We start from the raw sequence: 27852 nt of genomic DNA, 5'->3' as shown, positions 1-27852 counted from the left end.
TGCCCTAGAGGCAATAATAAATTTGTTATTTATATTTCTCATGATAAATGTTTATTATTCATGCTAGAATTATATTAACCGAAAACTTAGTACATGTGTGAATACATAGACAAACAGAGTGTCACTAGTTTACCTCTACTTGACTAGCTCATTGAATCAATGATGGTTATGTTTCCTAACCATAGACATGAGTTGTCATTTGATTAACGGGATCACATCATTAGAGAATGATGTGATTGACTTGACCCATCCGTTAGCTTAGCACGATGATCGTTTAGTTTGTTGCTATTGCTTTGTCCATAAATATACATGTTCCTATGACTATGAGATCATGCAACTCCCGAATACCGGAGGAACACTTTGTGTGCTACCAAATGTCACAACGTAACTGTGTGATTATAAAGGTGCTCTACAAGTGTCTCCGATGGTGTTTGTTGAGTTGGCATGGATCAAGATTAGGATTTGTCACTTCGATTGTCGGAGAGGTATCTCTGGGACCTCTCGGTAATGTACATCACTATAAGCCTTGCAAGCAATGTAACTAATGAGTTAGTTACGGGATGTAGCATTACGGAGCGAGTAAAGAGACTTGCCAGTAACGAGATTGAACTAGGTATTGGTGTACTGACGATCGAATCTCGGGCAAATAACATACCGATGACAAAGGGAACAACGTATAACGTGTAATGACCAAACCTCGAAGGATTTGAGTCTCTGTGCTTACCGTGCTAGTCCCTGGATCGAACTCGCTAGCACACACAATATAGATGAATACTAGAATAGCAAGTGCATCATTTATTACAACGTATGTTCCAGAATGTATAAAATAAAACAATCTGCATAGCACTTGGCTAGCTTTATTCCATCAAACAACGGAAAGTAGCAGAAAATAACGATGAGTCCCATCATAGCCCACTGGCGATGTTGAGTGCAGACTCGCGACCCTAACGGTACCTTACTCTTAGTCAGAATATCCTGCAACATGAGACGTTGCAGCCATATAGGTCAATACTTTGAATGTATTGGCAAGTTACACAGGAGTAATAATAAAGCAGACCTACATGTATATGCATAGTATATCAAAAGGAAGGCTTGAGGGTTTATTTTGCAAAAAGCTGATTTTGTCCTCATAACTACCTAATAGTCATATTTTAATTTAGTTCTTTTATTACTACAATTATATAAACAAGGTTGAATTGGCAGCTCCAATTCCAACCTACCCATTATTAAGTTGCCTAACAAATTTATTAAGTGTCACGTCTGTCAAGATCATCCAACAACTGTAATGGCATAGTCACTCAAAGTTGCCCATAACCGGGGACACGGCTAATCATGATTAGTTTTTAATACTCTGCAGAGTTTAGTACACTTTATCCACTGGACCCAACCCGAAGATTGAGACGAAGTCTTTCAAAAGCAGTCCCCTAGTCCCAATAGGAGGCCCATCCCAACTAGTATATCTACATCTGCTGGCACATCCGGGTAAGGGTTCCACAACTGATCAACTAAGCCAGAGCCCATTTTGCCAGTGGTCGCACATGGAAGCTACTAGTCACTAAGTCTGTCTGATCTTTTTGAGCCTGGGCGGCCGTCCACTTACATTCAGAGGGTATAAACCATGATGTTCTTGAAACCACCCTAGCAATACCAATTCCGCCCAGAGGTGAATTAAATCCTGAGTTACTACTCAAATTATTATATATAATCCTCACATAAGCTCAATGAATACACGAACCACCCCCGTCTACAAAGCATAGAAAAACTACAACTACCACAATCTGCAATGACGGGAGATAGCTCAACAATACAGAAAAAATAATATAGTAATCCTATACATGCATATATTCATAGTGTGATATAACTACATGCATAGAAAACAATAGGTAAAGGATGATGAACATGTAACTTGCCTTGGTTCTGGTTCAAAAGGTCACACTCCTGACAATAGCTCGCGTCGCACTCCGGACAATCTACACGTTTCACACAATATAACAAATCAATCACCAGAACACGAATAGAACCAAAGACAAAACCAACCACAAGAAAACCATTTTTTAAAACTAAACAACATCATCATAACAGCACCTAAATTGCACTACGATCACAATGCAAAAAGAATCACTCGATTACGATAAACGGTTTGAAAGTTACGGCCTGCGGAAGATTTAATTCAAATTCAAATGAATTCAAATTTAAACAGTGCAAACATGTGCAAAGTTGGTACTGTGATAATGTGTTGATTTTTGTGAGTGCACAGAAAAAAGAATCACCTATATTGGATTTATATAATAGGAGTTATAGCTAATTGAGGTTTTGAGCGAAAAAGTGAAAAAAAACAGCAACAGAATTCTCCTGGGCGCTGTAGCGAACCCCTGTTGAAGCTCCTGTAGCGACGCCACATGGCGACATGTGATTTGTTGGAGGCATGTGCTCACTAGAAGACAAAAGAAGCGGCGGCGGCAGTGGCTCTATGGTGGTGGTCCGGCGAGGGGGAAGTGACGGGCGGATGCGGCGGTGAGTGGTGGAGGTGGTGGTGGTGTCAGACGGTGGCGAAGCTCCCTCAGTAGGTGGCGACAGCGACGTGAACTGCGGATGCTCCAGCGGCGGCGGGTCAGCTCGTTCCTCTCCCTATGATGTGTGTCCGGCAACAAGGATATGTCAGGCGGGTGCGTCATTGAGAGGGAAATCGAAGGGTGCAGGAGGTGAAGCTCGGCGGGCTCTTACAGTGGCGCAACCGCCCGACAAACGGTGGCAGACGGCGGAGCTCCGGGCGAGATCGGTTTTCTCCCTAACCGATGCGTGCGGCAACGAGGAAGAACGAGGCAGGGGTTCAGGGGTTCCTCAAGGGCGTGGGCTCGCCCTAGACGTCTCGGGCGTGCGCAGGGTGACCCGGTGCTCGAGTTCGAATCGGGCTCGCGCTCGGGTGCGTGCGTGCGGCCGACTCGGGGAAGAAGAGTGGGGCGGCGCGGGTCCCGCTGACAGGAGCGCGAGGGGCGATGCAGGTTGGGTGTAGCGATGCGGTTGGGTGCGGGTTAGGTGCGGGTCCCCCCGGTCAGTGGCCCGAGGCGACGGCGGATCGGGCATGGCGCTGCTGGCTGCCGCATACCGCTTCGCGGGAAGTGGGCCGGGCAAGGTGAGCATACTGGGCCACGGGGCTGGTTGCCGGGCCGCACAGTGTGCTGCGCGCTGCAGCGCTACATTTTTTTAAACACAACCCCAACAGCAAAATAAATAAAATAGAATACACAATATAAAATCTAAATAAAAATACCTAGACACACAGTAAAAATAGCCCTATCAACATAAACTACAGGAACACTAGTTCCACAACTAATGCAATTTTGTAAAATCCTTTTGATGCAATAGGTCACTCAAACAGCAATAAAACCCACAAATAAAATACTTTGGGAATACGAAAAATACCAAAACAAAGTAGATGCACTGGAAATAATATTCTGGACATTATGAAAAAATTTAAAACAGGGGAGAAGTCATGTTATCTCCGCTCCAATAAATTTCCTTTAGTTTCATAATGATTCAAATATTGCAGAAAGACAAATAATGCATGGAAAATATGAGATGCATATGAATGATCTAATAACATCCTAATTTAGGAAATTGGGATGTTACATAACATTATGCGGTTTCACTGATAAAGATCTTCGTAGAATATGTAGGAACCAATATGAGCATCCAGGTTCCGCTATTGGTTATTAACCGAAGACATGTCTCGGACATGTCTACATAGTTCTCGAACCCATAGGGTCCGCACGCTTAACGTTCGGTGACGATCGGTATTATGAGTTTATGTGTTTTGATGTACCGAAGGTAGTTCAGAGTCCCGGGTTTGATCACGGACATGAAGAGGAGTCTCAAAATGGTTGAGACGTAAAGATTGATATACTGGAAGCCTATGTTTGGACATTGGAATGGTTCCGGGTGAAATCGGGAGTATACCGGAGCACCGGGAGGTTACCGGAACCCCCCGGGAGGTGTATGGGCCTTATTGGGCCTTAGTGGAAGAGAGGGAGAATAAGCAAAGGAGGGCCCCCCCCCCAAGCCCAATCCGAATTGGGAGGGGGTCGTCCCCCCTTTCCTTCCTTCTTCCTCCTCCTTCCTTCTCTCCTAAAACCAAACAAGGGAAGGGGGAATCCTACTCCCGATGGGAGTAGGACTCCCTTGGGCGCACCTAGAGAGGCCGGCCACCTTCCCCTCCTCCACTCCTTTATATACGGGCGAGGGGGGCACCCCATGGACACACAAGTTGATCATCGGTCTTTTAGCCGTCTGCGGTGCCACCCTCCACTATAATCCACCTCGGTTATATCGTAGCGGTGCTTAGGCGAATCCCTGTTCCGGTAGCATCATCATCACCGTCATCACGCCTTCGTGCTGACAAAACTCTCCCTCGAAGCTCTACTGGATCGTGAGTTCGCGGGACGTCACCGAGCCGAACGTGTGCAGATCGCGGAGGTGGCGTACCTTCGGTGCTAGATCGGTCGATCGTGAAGACGTACGACTACATCAACCACGTTGTCATAACGCTTCCGCTTACGGTCTACGAGGGTACGTAGACGATACTCTCCCCTCTCGTTGCTATGCATCACCATGATCTTGCGTGTGCGTAGGATTTTTTTTTTGAAATTACTGTGTTCCCCAACAGTGGCATCCGAGCCAAGTTTATGCGTAGATGTTATATGCACGAGTAGAACACAAAGGAGTTGTGGGTGTGGGCATATATATATATATATGTGTATATATATATATATATATATATATATATATATATATATATATATATATATATTGCTCGCCATCACTAGTTGATTCTTTATTCAGCGGCATTGTTGGATGAAGCGACCCAGACCGACATTACGCGTATGCTTACGCGAGACTGGTTCTACCGACGTGCTTCGCACACATGTGGCTAGTGGGTGTCTGTTTCTCCAGCTTTAGTTGAATCGGATTCAATGAACATGGTTCTTTTTGAAGATCAAAAAACAATCACTATACCATGTTGTGGTTTTTGATGCGTAGGTAAGAACGGTTCTTGCTCAGCCCGTAGCAGCCACGTAAAACTTGTAATAACAAACTAGAGGATGTCTAACTTGTTTTTGCAAGGCATGTTGTGATGTGATATGGTCAAGACATGATGCTAAATCTTATTGTATGATATGATCATGTTTTGTAACACTGTTATCGGCAACTGGTAGGAGGCATATGATTGTCGCTTTATTGTATGAAATGCAATCGCCATGTAATTGCTTTACTTTATCACTAAGCAGTAGCGATAGTCGTAGAAGCAATAGTTGGTGAGACGACAATGATGCTTCGATGGAGATCAAAGTGTCAAGCCGGTGACGATGGTGATCATGACGGTGCTTTGGAGATGGAGATCAAAGGCACAAGATGATGATGGCCATATCATATCACTTATATTGATTGCATGTGATGTCTATCCTTTATGCATCTCATTTTGCTTAGTTCGGCGGTAGCATTATAAGATGATCTCTCACTAAATTTCAAGGTATAAGTGTTCTCCCTGAGTATGCACCGTTGCTACAGTTCGTCGTGCCGAGACACCACGTGATGATCGGGTGTGATAAGCTGTACGTTCACATACAATGGGTACAAGCCAGTTTTGCACACGTAGAATACTCGGGTTAAACTTGACGAGCCTAGCATATGCAGATATGGTCTCGGAACAGTGGAGACCGAAAGATCGAGCGTGAATCATATAGTAGATATGATCAACATAGTGATGTGCACTATTGAAAACTACTCCATCTCACGTGATGATCGGACATGGTCTAGTTGATATGGATCACGTGATCACTTAGATGATTAGAGAGATGTCTATCTAAGTGGGAGTTCTTAAGTAATTTGATTAATTGAACTTTAATTTATCATGAACTTAGTACCTGATAGTATTTTGCATGTCTATGTTGTTGTATATAGATGGCCCGTGTTGTTGTTCCGTTGAATTTTGATGCATTCCTAGAGAAAGCTAAGTTGAAAGATGATGGTAGCAATTACACGGACTGGGTTCGTAACTTGAGGATTATCCTCATTGCTGCACAGAAAAATTACGTCCTGGAAGCACCGTTAGGTGACAAACCCGCTGCAGGAGCAATGCCAGATGTTATGAACACCTGGCAGAGCAAAGCTGATGACTACTCGATAGTTCAGTGTGCCATGCTTTATGGCTTAGAACCGGGACTTCAATGACATTTTGAACATCATGGAGCATATGCGATGTTCCAGGAGTTGAAGTTAATATTTCAAGCAAATGCCCGGATTGAGAGATGTGAGGTCTGCAATAAGTTCTACAGCTACAAGATGGAGGAGAATAGTTCTGTCAGTGAACATATACTCAGAATGTCTGGGTACCACAACCACTTGACTCAACTGGGAGTTAATCTTCCTGATGATAGTGTCATTGACAGAGTTCTTCAATCACTGCCACCAAGCTACAAGAGCTTCGTGATGAACTATAATATGCAAGGGATGGATAAGATGATTCCTGAGCTCTTTGCAATGCCAAAGGTTGCGGAGGTAGAAATCAAGAAGGAGCATCAAGTGTTGATGGTCAACAAGACCACCAGTTTCAAGAAAAAGGGTAAAGGGGAGAAGGGGAACTTCAAGAAGAACAGCAAGCTAGTTGCTGCTCAAGTGAAGAAACCCAAGTCTGGACCTAAGCCTGAGACTAAGTGCTTCTCCTGCAAAGGAACTGGTCACTGGAAGCGGAACTGCCCCAAGTATTTGGCGGAGAAGAAGGATGGAAAAGTGAAAGGTATATTTGATATACATGTTATTGATGTATACCTTACTAATGCTCGCAGTAGTGCCTGGGTATTTGATACTAGTTCAGTTGCTAACATTTGCAACTCGAAACAGGGGCTACGGATTAAGCGAAGATTGGCTAAGGACGAGGTGACAATGCGCGTGGGAAATGGTTCCAAAGTCAATGTGATCGCCGTCGGCACGCTACCTCTACATCTACCATCGGGATTAGCATTAGACCTAAATAATTGTTATTTGGTGCCAGTGTTGAGCATGAACATTATATCTGGATCTTGTTTGATGCAAGACAGTTATTCATTTAAATCAGAGAATAATGGTTGTTCTATTTATATGAGTAATATCTTTTATGGTCATGCACCCTTAATGAGTGGTCTGTTTTTACTAAATCTTGATAGTAGTGATACACATGTTCATAGTATTGAGGCCAAAAGATGCAGAGTTGATAATGAATAGTGCAACTTATTTGTGGCACTGCCGTTTAGGTCATATTGGTGAAAAGCGCATGAAGAAACTCCATTCTGATGGACTTCTGGAATCACTTGGTACATGCGAACCATGCCTCATGGGCAAGATGACTAAAACTCCGTTCTCTGGAACAATGGAGCAAGCAACAGAGCTATTTTAAATCATACATACTGATGTGTGTGGTCCAATGAACATTGAACCTCGCGGCAGATATCGTTATTTTCTCACCTTCACAGATGATTTGAGCAGATATGGGTATATTTACTTGATGAAACATAAGTCTGAAACATTTGAAAAGTTCAAAGAATTTCATAGTGAAGTGGAAAATCATCGTAACAAGAAAATCAAGTTTCTATGATCTGATCGTGGAGGTGAATATTTGAGTTATGAGTTTGGACTTCATTTGAAACAATGTGGAATAGTTTCACAACTCACGCCACCTAGAACACCACAGTGTAATGGTGTGTCCGGACGTCGTAATCATACTTTACTAGATATGGTGCGATCTATGATGTCTCTCACTGATTTACCACTATCGTTTTGGGGTTACGCTTTAGAGACAACTGCATTCACGTTAAATAGGGCACCATCTAAAACCGTCGATACGACACCTTATGAACTGTGGTTTGGCAAGAAACCCGAGTTGTCGTTTCTTAAAGTTTGGGGCTGCGATGCTTATGTGAAAAAGCTTCAACCTTATAAGCTCGAACCCAAATCGGAGAAATGTGTCTTCATAGGATACCCAAAGGAGACTGTTGGGTACACCTTCTATCATAGATCCGAAGGCAAGATATTCGTTGCGAAGAATGGATCCTTTCTAGAGAAGGAGTTTCTCTCGAAAGAAGTGAGTGGGAGGAAAGTAGAACTTGACGAGGTAATTGTACCTTCTCCCTTATTGGAAAGTAGTTCATCACTGAAATCAGTTCCAGTGATTCCTACACCAGTAAGTGAGGAAGCTAATGATAATTATCATGAAACTTCTGATCAAGTTACTACCGAACTTCGTAGGTCAACCAGAGTAAGATCCGCACCAGAGTGGTACAGTAATCCTATTCTGGAAGTCATGTTACTTGACCATGATGAACCTACGAACTATGAGGAAGCAATGATGAGCCCAGATTCCGCAAAATGGCTTGAAGCCATGAAATCTGAGATGGAATCCATGTATGAGAACAAAGTATGGACTTTGGTTGACTTGCCCGATGATCGGCGGGCCATAGAAAATAAATGGATCTTCAAGAAGAAGACTGAAATTGACGGTAATGTTACTGTCTACAAAGCTCGACTTGTTGCGAAAGGTTCTCGACAAGTTCAAGGAATTGACTACGATGAGGCCTTCTCACCCGTAGCGATGCTCAAGTCCGTCCGAATCATGTTAGCAATTGCCGCATTTTATGATTATGAAATTTGGCAACTGGATGTCAAAACTGCATTCCTTAATGGGTATCTTAAAGAAGAGTTGTATATGATGCAACCAGAAGGTTTTGTCGATCCAAAAGGTGCTAACAAAGTGTGCAAGCTCCAGCGATCCATTTATGGACTGGTGCAAGCCTCTTGGAGTTGGAATATACGCTTTGATTGTATGATCAAAGCATATGGTTTTATACAGACTTTTGGAGATGCCTGTATTTACAAGAAAGTGAGTGGGAGCTCCGTAGCATTTCTGATATTATATGTAGATGGCATATTGTTCATCGGAAATGATACTGAATTTCTGAATAGCATAAAAGGATACTTGAATAAGAATTTTTCAATGAAATACCTCGGTGAAGCTGCTTATATATTGGGCATCAAGATCTATAGAGATAGATCAAGACGCTTAATTGGACTTTCACAAAGCACATACCTTGATAAAGTTTTCAGGAAGTTCAAAATGTATCAGGCAAAGAAAGGGTTCTTACCTGTAGTACAATGTGTGAAGTTGAGTCAGACTCAATGGCCGACCACCGCAGAAGATAGAGAGAAAAATGAAAGGTGTTCCCTATGCTTGAGCCATAGGCTCTATCATGTATGCAATGCTGCGTACCAGACCTGATGTGTGCCTTGCTATAAGTTTAGTAAGGAGGTACCAAAGTAATCCAGGAGTGGAACACTGGACAGTGGTCAAGAACATCCTGAAATACCTGAAAAGGACTAAGGATATGTTTCTCGTATATGGAGGTGACAAAGAGCTCATCGTAAACGGTTACGTCGATGCAAGCTTTGACACTGATCCAGATGACTCTAAGTCACAAACTGGATAAGTGTTTTTACTAAATGGTGGAGCTGTCAGTTGGTGTAGTTCCAAGCAGAGCATCATGGCGGGATCTACGTGTGAAGCCGAATACATAGCTGCTTCGGAAGCAGCAAATGAAGGAGTCTGGATGAAGGAGTTCATATTCGATCTAGGTGTCATACCTAGTGCATCGGGTCCAATGAAAATCTTTTGTGACAATACTGGAGCAATTGCCTTGGCAAAGGAATGCAGATTTCACAAGAGAACCAAGCACATCAAGAGACGCTTCAATTCCATCCGCGATCAAGTCAAGGAGGGAGACATAGAGATTTGCAAGATACATATGGATCTGAATGTTGCAGACCCGTTGACTAAGCCTCTCTCCTGAGCAAAGCATGATCAGCACAAAGACTCCATGGGTGTTAGAATCATTACAATGTAATCTAGATTATTGACTCTAGTGCAAGTGGGAGACTGAAGGAAATATGCCCTAGAGGCAATAATAAAGTTGTTATTTATATTTCCTTATATCATGATAAATGTTTATTATTCATGCTAGAATTGTATTAACTGAAAACTTATTACATGTGTGAATACATAGACAAACAGAGTGTCCCTAGTTTGCCTCTACTTGACTACCTCGTTGAATCAATGATGGTTATGTTTCCTAACCATAGACATGAGTTGTCATTTGATTAACGGGATCACATCATTAGAGACTGATGTGATTGACTTGACCCATCCGTTAGCTTAGCATGATGATCGTTTAGTTTGTTGCTATTGCTTTCTCCATAACTATACATGTTCCTATGACTGTGAGATCATGCAATTCCCGAATACCGGAGGAACACTTTGTGTGCTACCAAACATCACCACGTAACTGTGTGATTATAAAGGTGCTCTACAGGTGTCTTCGATGGTGTTTGTTGAGTTGGCATGGATCAAGATTAGGATTTGTCACTCCGATTGTCGGAGAGGTATCTCTGGGCCCTCTCGGTAATGTACATCACTATAAGCCTTGCAAAAAATGTAACTAATGAGTTAGTTATGGGATGTAGCATTACGGAACGAGTAAAGAGACTTTCCGGTAACGAGATTGAACTAGGTATTGGGATACCGACGATCGAATCTCAGGCAAGTAACATATCGATGACAAAGGGAACAGCGTATAATGTTATGCGGTTTGACCGATAAAGATCTTCGTAGAATATGTAGGAACCAATATGAGCATCCAGGTTCCGCTATTGGTTATTGACCGGAGATATCGCTACATAGTCTCGAACCCGTAGGGTCCGCACGCTTAACGTTCGGTGACGATCGGTATTACGAGTTTATGTGGTGTGATGTACCGAAGGTAGTTCGGAGTCCCGGATTTGATCACGGACATGACGAGGAGTCTTGAAATGGTCGAGACGTAAAGATCAATATACTGGAAGCCTATCTATGGACATCGGAATGGTTCCGGGTGAAATCGGGAGTATACCGGAGCACCGGGAGGTTACCGGAACCCCCCGGGAGGTGTATGGGCCTTATTGGGCCTTGGTGGAAGAGAGGGAGAATAAGCAAAGGAGTGGGCGCCCCCCCCCCCCAAGACCAATCCAAATTGGGAGGGGGCCCCCTTTCCTTCCTTCTTCCTCCTTCCTTCTCTCCTAAAACCAAACAAGGGAAGGGGGAATCCTACTCCCGGTGGGAGTAGGAGTCCCTTGGGCATGCCTAGAGAGGCCGGCCCACTCCCCCTCCTCCACTATTTTATATACGAGGGAGGGGGACCCCATGGACACACAAGTTGATCATTGATCTTTTAGCCGTGTGCGGTGCCGCCCTCCACCATAATCAACCTTAGTTATATCGTAGCGGTGCTTAGGCGAAGCCCTGTTCCAGTAGTAGCATCATCATCACCATCATCATGTCGTCGTGCTGAAGAAACTCTCCCTCGAAGCTCTACTGGATCGTGAGTTCGCGGGACGTCACCGAGCCGAACGTGTGCAGATCACGGAGGTGCCGTACCTTCGGTGCTAGATCGGTCGATCGTGAAGATGTACGACTACATCAACCGCGTTGTCATGACGCTTCCTCTTATGGTCTACGAGGGTACGTAGACGATACTCTCCCTCTCCTTGCTATGCATCACCATGATCTTGCGTGTGCGTAGGAATTTTTTTGAAATTACTGTGTTCCCCAACAAGTATGTCTTTGTGTAGATGAGCATAGCGGTAACGGCAACGGCCCCCGCCACGGCCATGGCCTGGCCCTCCACCTCCTCCTCCGCCATCACCCCTCGCACCCTCCATCACGCCACTCCCAGCACCCCAACTTGCGCCCTGCACTCTGGCTTCCTCGGCTGCACCCTCACGCTCTGCCCGCACCCAGTGGACGCCAGCGTCGCTGTCTACGTGCGCATGACATGGACAAGCACGGCAACCGCCACTGCACCGGGAGGTCGACGTGAACCTTCTGAAGAGGATGTGGGTTGTGTTGTGCACAGGAGAGCTCTTTCTGGGCAGAGAGGCTACCATCGTCTGGCTCTCAATTTACTATCATCTAAACCGTTCATTTTAGATTTGATGGTAAAGCGGCACGCACATCATCATCATCAACTATGTTTATTTTATAGAGAAGTATAGAAAATAATTCTTTGTTTAGGGCATTTTAAAACCGAGGGTCACCGTGGACCGGCTACAGCGAGGGAAATGACGAAATGTTGACGAGATGAATGTTGACGGCGGCTTCTTGAAGATCGGCTACCATGCTGCTTCAGCGGTGATCTGCAGAGACAAGAGAGGCACTTATCTTGGTGCCTCCGCCATTATATATGAAGGTCGCCTTGATCCGACAATACTCGAAGCACAGGCATGCAACGAGGCCCTTTCGCTTGCCTCTGATTTACAGGTCAAGTCTATGTGTGTGGCCTCAAATTGCTTGGAAGTAGTGACACGTATACAAGCTGAAGTTCCTTGATGATATTTTGCCATCTTGCAAGACATCGAGCACTAGAGGAGTCTATTTCAGGATATCAAGTTCATTCATGAAAATAAGAAGTATAATGGGGAGACCCGTGCCTTAGACTAGCCACAATGGGTAGTAATATATACTAGTAACATGCATATGTTACTGGTCTATGTTACCACCTCTATAGTGGGGAGTAACATATGTGTGGTAATATGCAACACTTCATTTATTAGGCTACACACTCATCTTGCTTTGATATGTGTGATGTTACTCATACTACTAGTAACTAGCTATGTTACCACTTTCCACCTTTCTTCATTTATTGCTTGCCACATCATCTATTTTATTTAAATATGTGTGATGTTACTATCTATGTTACTCCCACTGTGGGTAGTCTTAGCAACACTAGTAGAAAAAGGGTCAAACGTGAAGCACATTAGTGTCGGTTTGAATTTGAGCCGGCACTAATGTGTGCATTAGTGCCGGTTCCAACGGCTAGCCGGCCGCTCTCATTAGTACCGGTTCGTGGCGAACCTATAGCACCGGTTCGTGCCACGAACCGGTACTAAAGTGAGTGGTGGCAGGATGTTGTCAGTCTGGGGCCCCTCCAGCACCTTTAGTACCGGGTCGTATCACGAACCGGTACTAAAGGTCGTCCTACATAGACCCTTCGTCCACCCGAGCGCGCTCTGTTCTTCCCCTTTCCCCTCTCCTCTTTGTTCTTTTCCCTCTTCCTCTCAAGCTTATCACACATTTTGCCCAAAATTTGTCAAGATTTGAAGGCCCCCATCCATTCAAATGATCACAAAGGTTAGCAACTTTGTCCTTTCATCTCTCATTGCTAGATTAGCTCGTGCAATGCTTTATATAGTGATTAATTTTTGATTTTAGTAATTTGGGAGGAATTATATATATGTGCTAGTATTTGATTTATATGCAATTTGAGGTCAAAAATAACACTTAGTTTGCATATGTAGGTGTGGTTTACTTAGTACCTTCTAAATCTCCGTCGTAACCACCGTCGATCGCTCGCAACGTCCCGTCGCTGGCACCACCTTGTGGTGAGCCTCTTGTTCATGAAGTTTTATATAAAAAATTGATGTTTGTGTGATTTGGATTTATAGTTACTCGTATAATTATCTTACCCATATGTTGTTTGTTATACATAGTGCCATGGTTTTGATATCCGTCCCCGTCGGCCTTCGTCCGGGTTATGATTCGGATGTGGTATATTCTCTTTTAAAACTATTCATTGCATTTAGTGTTTATGACAAATTATGCCCATCAAGTTGACATAGATATTTGTATGTAGGAGGTAGTTGAACCGGAAATTCCAACCGACCCTATTGTCGAGAGGTTAAATTTAGTTGAAAGAGAAAACAAGGATTTGAAGGAAAAATTGAAAAGAATTGAGGAGGAGAAGATGGAATTGGAGTTGCATGTTGCCGATGTCGTCGATGATCACAAGATTAAGATGGAGAAATGCGCTTGAAGATTAGAAAGATTAGAAAATATGCCATTCATAGTGATGCTTGGTATCATTATGTTGTTGGATCAATTGTTACCTTAGTTGCGATCTTGATTGCATTTGTTGTTGCATTTAAATTCTTTAGCTAGAGAGTTATTTGTTTGTTGCATTTAAGTGTTGTATGATCTTTATGTATGAACTTTATCTATTGTATTAATTTGGTGTTTTCGGTGCTATGTATTGAAGATGAGCCGGCAATGGATGTACGATGACCGATGATGTCCCGAGTTCATTAATGGCGTGCGTACTTTTCTTCTTGCGGCTGAGGCAAACAAGCGGGCGGATGGTTTTATGCCTTGTCCATGTGCTGGCTGTAAGAATGGTCACAATTACTCTACGTCAAGAACCATTCACGTCCACCTGTTTGAGTCCGGTTTCATGCCCCACTATAATGTTTGGACCAAGCATGGAGAAAGAGGGGTTATGATGGAAGACAGTGAAGAAGAAGAGGACGACGACAGCTATCCTGGCCATGGGTTCCCTGAATACGATGATACAACAATGAGGGAAGAAGCTGAGCCGGTAATGCAGGAAGAAGCTGAGCCGGCAATGCGGGAAGAAGCTCAAGAAGAGGCGTCAGATGAGCCTGTTGATGATCTAGGTCGGGCCATTGCCGATGCAAAGAGAAACTGTGCAAGTGATTTGGAGAAGAAGAATTTGCAGCGCATGTTAGAGGATCACAAAAAATTGTTGTACCCGAATTGCGTAGGTGACAAGAAAAAGCTAGGCACCACACTGAAATTGCTACAATGGAAGGCAGAGAATGGTGTATCTGACAAGGGATTTGGAAAGTTGCTGGTAATGATAAAGAATATGCTTCCAAAGGACAACGAATTGCCCGAGAGTACGTATGAAGCAAAGAAGGCTGTCTGCCCTTTAGGGTTAGAGGTGCAAAAGATACATGCATGCCCAAATGATTGCATCCTCTACCGCGGTGAGTACGAGGATTTGAACGCTTGCCTAGTATGTGGTGCATTGCGCTATAAGATCAGCCGCGATGACCCTGGTGATGTCAAGGGCGAGCGCCCCAGGAAGAAGATTCCTGCCAAGGTGATGTGGTATGCTCCTATAATACCATGGTTGAAACGTTTGTTCCAAAACAAAGAGCATGCCAAGGCGATGCGATGGCACAGAGAAGACCGTAAGAAAGACGGAAAGTTGAGAGTACCCGCTGACGGGTCGCAGTGGAGAAAAATCAAAAGAAAGTACGGGAAGGAGTTTGCAGATGACGCAAGGGACGTATGGTTTGGTCTAAGCGCAAATGGCATTAATCCTTTTGGGGAGCAGAGCAGCAACCATAGCACCTGGCCTGTGACTCTATGTTTGTATAACCTTCCTCCTTGGTTGTGCATGAAGTGTAGGTTCATTATGATGCCAGTGCTCATCCAATGCCCTAAGCAACCCGGCAATGACATTGATGTGTACCTAAGGCCATTAGTTGAAGAACTCTTACAACTGTGGAATGGAACAGGTGTGCATGCGTGGGATGAGCACATGGGGGAAGAATTTGACCTAAAGGCGTTGCTGTTCGTGACCATCAATGATTGGCCTGCTCTCATTAACCTTTCAGGACAGACAAACAAGGGATACCGCGCATGCACGCACTGTTTGGACGATACCGACAGTATATATTTGGCGAATTGTAAGAAGAATGTGTACCTGGGACATCGTCGATTTCTTCCGAGCAGGCATCCCGTAAGAAAGAAAGGCAAGCATTTCAAAGGTGAGGCGGATCACCGGACGAAGCCTCGCCACCGTACTGGTGCTAATGTACATGATATGGTCAAGGATTTGAAGGTGCTCTTTGGAAAGGGTCCTGGTGGACAACCTGTTCCGAATGACGCTGACGGACATGCACCCATGTGGAAGAAGAAATCTATATTTTGGGACCTGCCCTATTGGAAAGACCTAGAGGTCCGCTCCGCAATCGACGTGATGCACGTGATGAAGAATCTTTGTGTGACCCTGCTTGGCTTCTTGGGCGTGTATGGGAAGACAAAAGATACACCTGAGGCACGGGAGGACCAGCAACGTATGCACGGAAAAGACGGCATACATCAGGGTCATGCAAGCTACGCTCTTACCAAAGAAGAGAAGGAAATCTTCTTTGAATGCCTTCTCAGTATTAAGGTACCGTCTGGCTTCTCGTCGAATATAAAGGGAATAATAAACATGGCAGAGAAAAAGTTCTAGAACATAAAGTCTCATGACTGCCACGTGATTATGACGCAACTGCTTCCGGTTGCATTGAGGGGGCTTCTACTGGAAAACGTTCGATTAGCCATTGTGAAGCTATGTGCATTCCTCAATGCAATCTCTCAGAAGGTAATCGATCTAGAAATCATGCCAAGGTTAGAGAATGATTTGGTGCAATGTCTTGTCAGTTTCGAGTTGGTGTTCCCACCATCCTTCTTCAACATCATGACGCACGTCCTAGTTCACCTATGTGAAGAGATTAACGTTTTGGGTCCTGTATTTCTACACAATATGTTCCCCTTTGAGAGGTTCATGGGAGTCTTAAAGAAATACGTTCATAACCGTGCTAGGCCAGAAGGAAGCATCTCCAAGGGCCATGAAAATGAGGAGGTCATTGAGTTTTGTATTGACTTTATTCCTGACCTTAAGCCGATTGGTGTTCCTAAATCGCGACATAAGGGTAGACTGGATGGAAAAGGCACGCTAGGAGGGAAACAAATAATATGTATGGACGGACATTCTCTCACTGAAGCACACTACACAGTTCTACAGAATTCTACATTCTCTCACTGAAAAATCTATTTTCAAAGTTAAGTTATTCACAAACTAGTGATTCACACAAATTTCAAATAATTCAAAATTTAAACTATTCAAATTTGTAAACTACCGGTACTAACAGAAAGTTTGTAATTTTTTGTACCCAAAGCAAAAATATTCACAAACAAACTCTAAATACAGAAAAAAACAACTCTAAAATAAATAAAACAAAAATAAATAAAGCAAAAAAAGAAGAAAAAAAGCCCACCTATTGGGCCACAGCAGCCTACATACGACTAGAAACCCAAATTCTAGTTGGGCCAGGATACAGGCCCGCTAGTCCAGTAGGCCCAACAGGGAATCGCAGAAGAGGTAGGCCTAGGAGGCCTGCTTAAGAGAGGAGCTCGAGACAGCAGCGACGGCGGGGCTTATAAGCAGGTGCGAGTGCCCCTCGGCTAGCGAGGTGGGACTAAACTTTTGCGCCCCTCGCCTGGCAACGCACACCCTTTAGTACCGGGTCGTGGCTCCAACCGGTACTAAAGGGGGGGGGGGTCTTTAGTACCGGTTGGAGCCACCACCCGGTACTAAAGGGGTGCCGTTCCCGCCACTTGGCCTCGCCAAAACAGACCTTTAGTACCGGTTGGTGGCTCCAACCAGTACTAAAGGTTATTCTATATAAGAAAACACTTCAAAAAAAATTGTCAGTTTCTCATCTCTCCCTGCTTCTTTCTCCTCTGCCCCGTCGCCGCCGCCCCTCGTCGCCGCCCCCGTCGCCGTCCCTGTCACCGTCCATCGCCGTCCCCGTCCCCGTCGTCCCCGTCGCCGCGCCGCGCCCCGTCGTCGCTCCCCGCCCCGTCCTCCCGTCGTCCCCGCCCGGCCCGTCCTCCCGTACGTCGTCCCCGCCCGGCCCGTTCCCGTCCCTGTCATCGTCGCCCCGTCCCCGTCGTCGCCGCCCCATCTCCGTCTCCGTCCCCGTCGCCGCCCACCGTCGTCGCGCCTCGCCGGTGAGCTGTGCCCCGGCCGCCAACCACACACACACACACATTGTTATAGAATTGTTAGCAATCTTTCTGTTTTTTAGTTATAGAATTATTAGAAATGTTAGTTTTAGTTATAGAAATGTTAGTTATATAGAAATATTAGAAATGTTAGTTATATAGAAATGTTTTTTAGTTACAGAAATATTAGAAATGTTAGTTTTAGTTATAGAAATATTAGAAATGTTAGTTTTAGTTATAAAATTTAGAACTTGCATATATGAAATCACAATCCATCATTTAAAAAATGTTACTTTACTTTTGCGGCATACAGTATTTGTTATCGACGATGTCCGGCCCGCATCCTCGCCCTCGACCCGTTCGCGACGACGTCCTGCTTCAGAGGACCCATGTCCGGGACTGGGCTTCGCCGGGCTGGCACTGGGAGGTGCTACCTTCAGGGGCGCGACGCTTGGTGAGGAACCCAGCCCCGGGTCCCGTCGTCGACCCTCATCTCCTTTGTTGGCGTTCGCGTGGGCCACTTTCGGTGCGGAGGGAGCCGGCCCCGCCGGAGGTGGTATGTCGCCGTGTCAGGGAGGAGGACGAGCATGTCCATCGCTACATGGCTGCTATGGACGTCAGGTTCTCCAATACCTGGCAGGTTCTTTTGGGAGATCACCCGAGCTATGATCCAGTGATGGTTCCTTCTCTTTGGGTGTCCACCGCCCGCACCTCAGGAACCGCGAGTGGCCTAGATTACTCTGTAGTATTCGATCTTTATTAGCTTGCTAGCTAGCTAGCTAGTGATGTATTCGATATTATATCTATTATTCGAGACGATGTATTCGAGATTATATCTATTATTCGAGACGATGTATTCGAGATTATATCTATTATTCGAGACGACGTATTCGAGATTATATTCGATGATGCTTATTATGTACTATGATTGATTCAGTTTTTCCTTATTAGTTGATTGCATCCATGCATTGTAATTTGAATATATTTCTTTTGGATTAGTTAAACAAAACATACAATACCGGCAGAGAGGGAGAAGAGGCCCTGTTTAATATCATACGCAATCCTCGCGGGCCAGATGATGATCAAAATGAAGAAGATTATGACGACTCCGAATATCTAAACAACACCGGGGAGGGTGATATGATATTCGATCACGACGACCGAATTGATGAAGTCATGAACTATGAACATGACGAATAAAATGTTGATCTTGAAACAACAAAGACCGGCGAGGTATATATATTTATATAAGCAGGCATCTGGTGATCATCACATGTTTTAAATGACTTGAAGATATATTAACGAATCGATCTTTCTTTTTTCAGCCATCTGGATTGAGCAAATCTTCAGGCAACAGGAAACGTGGCCCGAACAAAAAGTTGAAGGAGGGCGTAAAGTACAATATCGAGGCCAACAGACCTAATGGCGAACCATTAGCGCCTAAGAAGATTGCGGACAAGTTCATTCGTCAGTGCGGAGTTCTTGTGAAGGACCAACTCCCGATCTCCCTTCAAGAATGGAGAGAGCCAGCAAAGCCACGTCCAGGAGTTACTTTTGTCGATGACAAACAAAAACTTCTGCTTTGGGAAACGCTCATGGAACATTTCACCCTACCAGATCATTTCACAGATGCAGATGTGGAGAAAGTCAAGGACGCTACTCTTAGGAAGATGGCAGTTGCATTCAAGAACCACAAGATTCGTGAATGGGCCAAGTACGTCAACGGAGGAAGGAAGACTCCAGTATTCGAGGGAACACTAGAGAAGCAAAGTGCTCATTGGGATGATTTCGTGAAATTTAAGGATTCGGAATTATCTAAGGAACGGTCGAGAATAAACAAGGCCAATGTCGCAAAAAAGGATAAGTTCCATAAGCTGGGGCCAGGTGGCTATGCGGTGGGAATGCCTAAGTGGGATAAGTCTGAGAAAGAGATGCTGGATGCAGGTGTCACTCCAGAAACATTGAGCTGGCCCCCCAGGTGCAGGACTTGGTTCTATGCGCATGGGGGGGAGTTGGACCCGAAGACAGGCAAAGTTTCGAAGAAGGCATGTCTGGACGGAGCCGAAGATAAGCTACTTGTTGCAATAGAAGAGGCTCGATCGGGGTTGTTCGAGCCCAACAGAGAGAACAACGAGCTTACGTGTGCCCTGGGAAATCCTGAACACCCGGGAAGAACACGAGGCATGGGCGCTATTCCGTGGTATGAGGGGTTTTCGGACTGGAACGCCGACTACAGAACCCGTACGAGAAAGAAGATTGCGGAGGAGAAGAAGAGGAAGATGGAGGAGGAGTAGAGGAAGCTAGACTATGAACGCCTTCAAGGCCTAGAATCAGCGCACGCGGACTTGGCAGTCAAATTCCAGCGGCAGCAGGAGCAGATCGACTCACTTAGCCAGCAAAGGGGGTCTTAGCAGCTAGCGGATGATCCACCATTGGATAGCACAGTCCCATCCATGCCGAGAAGCAGTGTGGGTTCCGCCCCGGGCGACGCATTGCTGGATAGCTACCCAGTGGATGACATCATGGAGAACACTAACTGCGAGCTACACTTCAAAATGAAGAACATATCCATGAAGGTGGCGGACGCCCTTGCTTTTATAAATCCCCCCGAGGCAACCTTCCATTGCAACCCGATTCCAGTGGGCTATGCTCGTGTCTTGGTTGATGAGGTGGTGGACCAATATTCGGGGCTAGAGCTTGACATTCCTGTAGGTGACGATGAGCACACACTAGGAGAGGCCAACCATCGTATCATCCTATGGATAAAGGATTGCATCATCTTTCGAAGGCCACCGACACCGCGTCATCCGACTCCTCGTCACAGTCCGCCACCGAGTCAGCAGACTCCCACTCCTCCAAGTCCACCAACGTGTCAGGCCACTCCTCCTCCAAGTCCGGCATAGCTTCAGGCCACTCCTCCTCCTCCTCCAAGTCCGGTAAAGCGTCAGGCCACTCCTCCTCCAAGTCCGGCACAGCTTCAGGCCACTCCTCCTCCAAGTCCAGCACAGCTTCAGGCCACTCCTCCTCCAACTCAGCCACGTCATCCGTCTTCGCCGCCTCAGCAATCACGGAAGAGAGCCGCCTCAGCTATGGTGCGTAGCGGTACAAGTCGAGGTAGTACTGGAGGTACAGGCGGAGGCAAGCGATTTCAATATGGTCCAAGCCTCGCGCCTCTTCCGCAGAGGCCTTACGACAAGTCCGAGGAGGAAAACGTAGCCATATCGAAGGCCGAGGTGGAAGCCCATTTTGCACCGAAACCGCCACCGCCGCCAAGGGAGAAAGTGCCTGTGGAAAAGATTGACCACTTCATTCGTATGGCTAGAGCACCAGCTCCCAAGCCTGTTGACACAGACTATGAGCGGCACATCAAGAAGTTAAATCGAGCACGTCTACAGAAAGAGGCAAGCTCGAGCTCGAGCAAATCAGCTGGCAAAAGGAGCGGTAAAATCGTTCCCTAGCTGGGAGAACAGGCGACGCAATCAATCCCCCTGCTTGTTGTGTCAACAACACATGAGAGTAGCCGCGCCCAATATTATTGTGGGCAACCCGTTAACGTTCCCAGGGTGGGCGATGTGGTAATAACCGAGGAGCATATTGCGCAGGCTGAATCGACCAGGATCACCGTTGGACAACTCCTCGATATCGAGCCCATGTCTCCGACTAGAGAGGAGGAAATAAAACGGAAATATGCCCGGGGCCAAACTTTGGTCGAGCCAGAGGAGGTCCATAAGCTCCCAACGAGAATGTATGAATTGCATCAATGGTACATGGACATTACCGAGATTTCCAATCGAGAGTCCCTCATGGTGAATGTCAACAAGGATCATTACTACCATGAGAAAGCTGTGACCGTTGAGTATTCAGAACTATTTCGGCTATACAATCAAGACGCACTCGATAAATCTATCGTCAGTTGCTATTGTCTGTAAGTGATTTCTTTCTGTAATTTAAGTCTCAAGCTAGCTGTAGTGATCATTTTGATCAATCATTACCTGTAATTATCCTCACTATATTCTTTTCTGTGGTATTATGCAGGATGAAGATTTATGAAATGAAAAAAGGTGGACGCTATGGCATTGGGTTCGTTGACCCAAATACCATTAATGAATACACATGGAAAATAGATCCATATCACGAAAAAAGTGTATAGGAAAGTATGCTACAGTTCTTCAAGAAACTCAAATACAATGAAGATATACTACTTCCTTACAACTTCCAGTGAGTCACACTGTCTTGTACTACAAATTCTGTTTTTCCCTACTAGCTAGCTACATGTTTTGCTTACATATGCCCGCTTAATTAAGACATGCAAACGTGTGTGCATGTAGATTTCACTGGATCTTGTTAATCATTAAAGTTGATGAAGGAACAGTTGAAGTACTAGACTCACTACTTAAGAAAGCAAGTGACTACACCATCGTGAAGGGGATAGTCAACAGGTAATTTCAATCATTATTAACTATATCTCGGTCTATTTAATTAGTTCATCATTTCCTGATAACAACTATTTAATAACCCATTTATTTATTTTCTTTGTCGGCGGGCAGGGCTTAGGCAAAGTTTATCAGGGCCACTCTAGGCCCATAGAAACAAAATCTGAAATGGTATCGACCCAAGGTAAGTAATTAAGTAGTACTAGCTAGCTGCCATCTCTTTAATTATCATGCTTGATTAATTATTATCTGATCAAATTTCATTCGCGTAAAGGCCCTGAAGCAGGCGTCGGGGAATGATCTATGTGCATACTACGTTTGCGAGAACATTCGCATGATGACGTCCGAAAGGAGCAAATCTCAAAGACATGAGTGGGTACGATATTGATTGTCAGAACACTATTCACATTTTTTACACCATTATCGATATCTAGTCACATAACTAATACACATGCATATTGATCTCCTCCTTAACAGTTCAAAGAGGTGTGGGACAAGCTCCTAGCACAGGACCGCATAGAAGCAATTCAAGAGAAAATAGCGGGATTTTTGCTCGACCAAGTCATAGATTCCAAAGTAGAATACTATTATCCGCTACCGCCCCATGAACCACTTCCAATTGTTATCGTGCTCCGAAGGCACCAATTAGCTAGGCTAATGCCACTGGCTCCGAAGGCACCAATTAGGAAAAATTGTGTGTGTGTGTGTGTGTGTGTGTATACATACATGTGTGTATATATGTGTGAATTAATTACTGGTGGTTGTGAGACATTTGATGATATATATATATATATATATATATATATATATATATATATATATATATATATATATATATATATATATATATATATACGGTTGCGCTAAACTAAGCGAAAGCGCATAATGCCTAAACGTACGCTCTGATCGCTAATTGATCCGCTTGGTGCGCCGCTTGACCCAACTTCCCACGTAAAATGAAGGTAAAATTGATACAGACTATAGTAATGGACTTAATTCCAATTACTGAACCCAGGCTTCCCATGTCCGCCTCGCAGCACTATCCACTAATGACAGTAAACATACCAGTATATATGGTAATAGTCTTGTTTTGCGTTTTTGCTTTTTAGATTGCATGCACTGCACTACCGTCGACTAATTAACCACAGTAAAATAAATTCAGCTATATGGTAATGGAAATACAACTATTACGGGGTGTCGTGCACCATTCATCGACCCTGTAATCTTAGAATATAGTGGACACATGGTAATGTTAAAAATCACGTGGCTTCTAGGCAGAGCTTGCAAAAAGCAAGCATACGGCAGTAGTTTCCCTAGTAATTTGTTTATCTTATATTGGTAATTCCATTACCATCCACTAGTAGCAGTCTTAATTGTAGTAACACTACGCATACTTAGACTAATTGTTACTGTAGTAGACATCCGACCAGGTAATGAGAGTACTTGGTTATATAGTAATATTTATGGTAATCTAGTAATCGTTACTATGTTTCCTTGCAATTCCGTTACTATGTTCCATGAAAATATTACCATGTGACTATTTCCTGAATCGTGGATAGCTAGATCTATCTTTTGGAGGAGGAGAGGGTAATCGATTACTACATTCCATTAATATTTTACGAGGATTTTCCACTAGCTAGATTTATTGTTCGGGGGGTGGGGAGGCGTAATCCATTACCACGTTACATTAACACTTTACGAGGAACTTTTTACTTGCGGTTATGCGCGTGGAACAAGGAATGGTTCGGGCCACTTAGCGTAGGAGTCTGTTTGGGTTAGACGGCCGGAGCGTATGGTAACCAATAATGCGCTCAGGCTTATTTTAGCAAGTATATATATATACATATATATATATATACATATATATACATATATATATATATACATATATATATATATATATATATACATATATATATATATATTATGATCGGTTCTACTAGAAATTCTATTTATATATATGCATAATGTGTACAATATGTAGTATCGTAAAATACCAGCAAACGAAAAATAATTAAATGGAAAACACAAAATTAAATGAAAAAGAAATCATAAACCCAAAACTCGCCCAACCTTTTAATACCGGTTGATGACACCAACCGGTACTAAAGGGCTCCTTGCCCCCGAAGCTGGCTCGTGCCACGTGGTTGCCCTTTAGCACCGGTTCATGCTGAACCGGTACTAAAGGGGGGGGGGGCTTTAGTGCCTATATTTTAGCGCCGGTTACCAAACCGGCACTGAAGGGCCTTACGAACCGGTGTTATTGCCCGGTTCTGCACTAGTGCAAAGGCAGCTGCTTCTCTTAGTCCCGAGTGCCACGTGTGGCTTAGTCGTTTGGCAGATATCATCTGTATTCCTATGTGTTTGAATGCTTAATAAAGGATGCAGTTTGCTCAAAAAAAAAAGGAAAGAATCGTTCGCTGGAGGCAACCCCCAGCTGACTTATCCGAGTTAGTTGGGTCCGCATTAAATTATTGGGTCTGTCTATATCACATCTAGATGTGAGATAATATCTAAGTTGTGATATTAGCATAAGAAAAAAAAACGTTCATCCAGCCTACCACGCTTTCCGTTGTCCGTCCAGCCTAGCACGCTCCAGTTTAAGTCATGTCATCCAAAAGGGACATACAAAGTGAACATACTCCCGCGTCCCATAGCATAAGATTATTTTGCAAGCTAACATAGCTTTCAAAATAATCTTATATTGAGGGATGGAGGGAGTGGTTATGATGACCACTTGGTATTCTACAGGATGCAGCTGCAAGGACTGTAGCACTATATGTGGAGTATTCACTAGAAACAAGGAATCCAGTCTAGTAAGTATTCCCTCTGTCCAGCTACATAAAGCGTATTTTGATTTTGGTTGGTCAGACAAAGTTTTGTCCAACAATTATTTCATTAATACAAAGTTTGTGATATTAAATCATCAACAAACTAGTACTTTGGAATACTAATCCAGCCTGTGATTTTGAGGTTTCCCGGGCAAGGAGATGTCTGGAGTTAACTTTTTTTTTTTGAGGGATACGTATTTGTTAACAGCAAATCTTGTAACACCCAGTAGTATATATGCATGATTATATATTGCATACTATCAGCAGCGCAGTAGGTACGCCAATATTTGGTCCTTTTTCCATCAGTCAAAACCTCAGCAGCTCATGTTAAACTAGTTGATGAAAGGAAATATGTGACAACATATATAGTGGCAATCATCTAGTATTATGGTGAACGTATTTGTTCCTACAGGGAGGTAGGACTGCAATTTTCAAATCTTGTAAATATGTAGTACTACTTCAGTGATCTAAACAATCTTATATTTTTTTACAGAGGTAGCTCTAAACGATCTTATATTTTTTTACAGAGAGAGTACATATTAATCTGGTTCAGTTGAAGCAATCTCTTCCAAGAGACAAGCTTGATTTGATGCACACACACGCGCGCGCGCATAGTTTGCTGCAGTTTTCTTCAAACGTGGTGCTCCCAAATTGAACCAAAATGTCATGTCATCCAAAACTGAAGCACCAAAACGTACAAAGTGCATGCTTTGGTTCAGTTTGAGGTATTCAGAACTGGGGTAGATGGGGGAGAGGGGAAGTTGACTTACCACGCTTTGGTTCAGTTTGAGGTGAAGATGGATGGATGTTGGCCTGCTGCTCCATCTCCTCTCCTCTGGCCGCTCTACCTGCTGCACCTAGAGAGACAAGACGAGGCAGGGTTCAGGGAAACAGAGAAGAGAGGAGAGGCGCAATCAAGTGGCAAATAGCCTTCGGTATCATCAAAAAAATGTAAACAGTAAAGCCTTGATAGTAGTTGAACCTAAACGACCAACAATTTAATGAAAATGATTTGAGCTTATGAAGAAGTACTCCCTCTGTAAAGTAATATAAGAGCATTTAGATTACTACTTCAGTGATCTAAACGCTCTTATATTACTTTACAGAGGAAGTACAAAGTTAGCACTCTTTCTCTGGAGGACTCAAGATTAATAACCATCCAGTGCACATTAAATAAAAGCAAAGCATCCAAGCATTTTTTTTTAATGCAAGCAAACACGAGATGGAGTTTTTGCAGTAGAGGAGATCACATGACCATCCAGTAGAGAAAATCAATTTATTTAATTTCGGAATGCAAGCAAGTGGCAAATAGCTACCAATATATCTTGATTGGTAGACTGAAAGATAACGTATTGGCTGTTACACTTGACTTGAGCAGCTAACAAATTAAATCAGTGTGTTGAGGAGCAACCATAATACTTTTCAAGGCAATCTATCTTGTCCAGTTATTAACCCAGAAGAAAAAAGATGTAATGCGTGCATACAATGGAAATGGATGCATACACGCGCAATTTGGTTACGTTGTTTCAGTCATCAGAAACTGTAGCAAAACGTGACACACTGTTTGCTTCAAACGTGATGAACCAAAACGTCATGTCATCAGAAACTGAAGCACCAAAACTGAAGCATTCAGATGTGGGGAAGCTCACCACATTGGCCTGTGACTAGACTCCTCTTGCCGCTGTATGTTGAGATTCAGAGGTGTTGGGTGCTGGATGTTGGCACCTCGTCTTCTCTTGCCGCTGTACCACCTACCTGCTGCAGCTTCACCATGGCTCGGACCCTTCCTTCCTATACACAAGCACATGAGATGGGAAGAAGCTGCCAGCACATTGCACGCACGCACGCTCTCACGCATCAGAGGAAGAAGAAAAAGAGAAAAACAGAGGAAGAAGACAAGGAAGGGGAGGAGGGATCTGACCTAGGGCGCCATGGGTGGGGCTCGCTAGGGTTTCGGCCGGCGGTTGAAGTTGGACGCAGCGGCTACTGGGTGGAAGGAGGATGCCGGTGCTTCATCGTGGAGAAGGAAGGAGCCTCAGCCCAGCCGGCGGCGTTCCTCTGCTGGTAGCCGTTGCCCGACCACGGTGGCGCGCGAAAAGGAGGATCCTTTGCAGCGACGCGGCCGGAGAGGAGACGACCTGGGGGAGGAAGAAGGCGGGCGCCACAAATTTGAAGAAATAAATTGTCAGTTTATTTTGCAAATTAATGTTCGTCCAGCCTAACACGCTTTCCTTTGTTTATTTTTTTAACCTTTTTTTGCAAATTGTGAACAAATTTGAAATGTCGAATAATTTTGAAAACCCAAGCAATTTTAAATTTTTGAAAAATATTTGTCAAATGTGAAAAACATTTGAAATTCCGAACATAATAAGAACAAAATTTGGTATTCCAAACAATTTCTTCACGGACAAAATATGAAAACGTGAACAAGTTTTGAAAATCACTGGACTATTTTTAAAAGTGTGGGCACATTTGAAAATTCAGAACATTTTTTCAAAAACACGAATAGTTTAGATTAGTTTTTTTAACCATAAATTTTCAAAAAAAAATTGCAGCATTAAAAAAATGTTGACATTTGAAAAATGTTCATGCATTTCAAAAGAATGCTTATGATGTTTAAAAATATATTATAAAAACGTTTCGTACCATCGAAAGAAATGTTTGTGGCAATTTTTTAAAAGAAACTTCTACCACTTAAATAACTCACGAAATTTTCTAGAAAAAAATTATGCAATGTAAAAAAATGCCGGGATAGTTTTTTTTGAAAAGTTTCATACCATTTAAAAAATGATCAGCGGGAATTTGAAAAATGTTAACCATGTATTCTAAAAAATGATTAGGGCAGTATTTGAAAAAATATTCATTGTGTATTTAAAAAAATGTTCAACGCGTGTTA

Source organism: Triticum aestivum, chromosome 6A, assembly GCF_018294505.1.
Source record: "Triticum aestivum cultivar Chinese Spring chromosome 6A, IWGSC CS RefSeq v2.1, whole genome shotgun sequence".
Classification (NCBI taxonomy): domain Eukaryota; kingdom Viridiplantae; phylum Streptophyta; class Magnoliopsida; order Poales; family Poaceae; genus Triticum; species Triticum aestivum.
Note: the sequence above shows the minus strand (reverse complement) of the source record.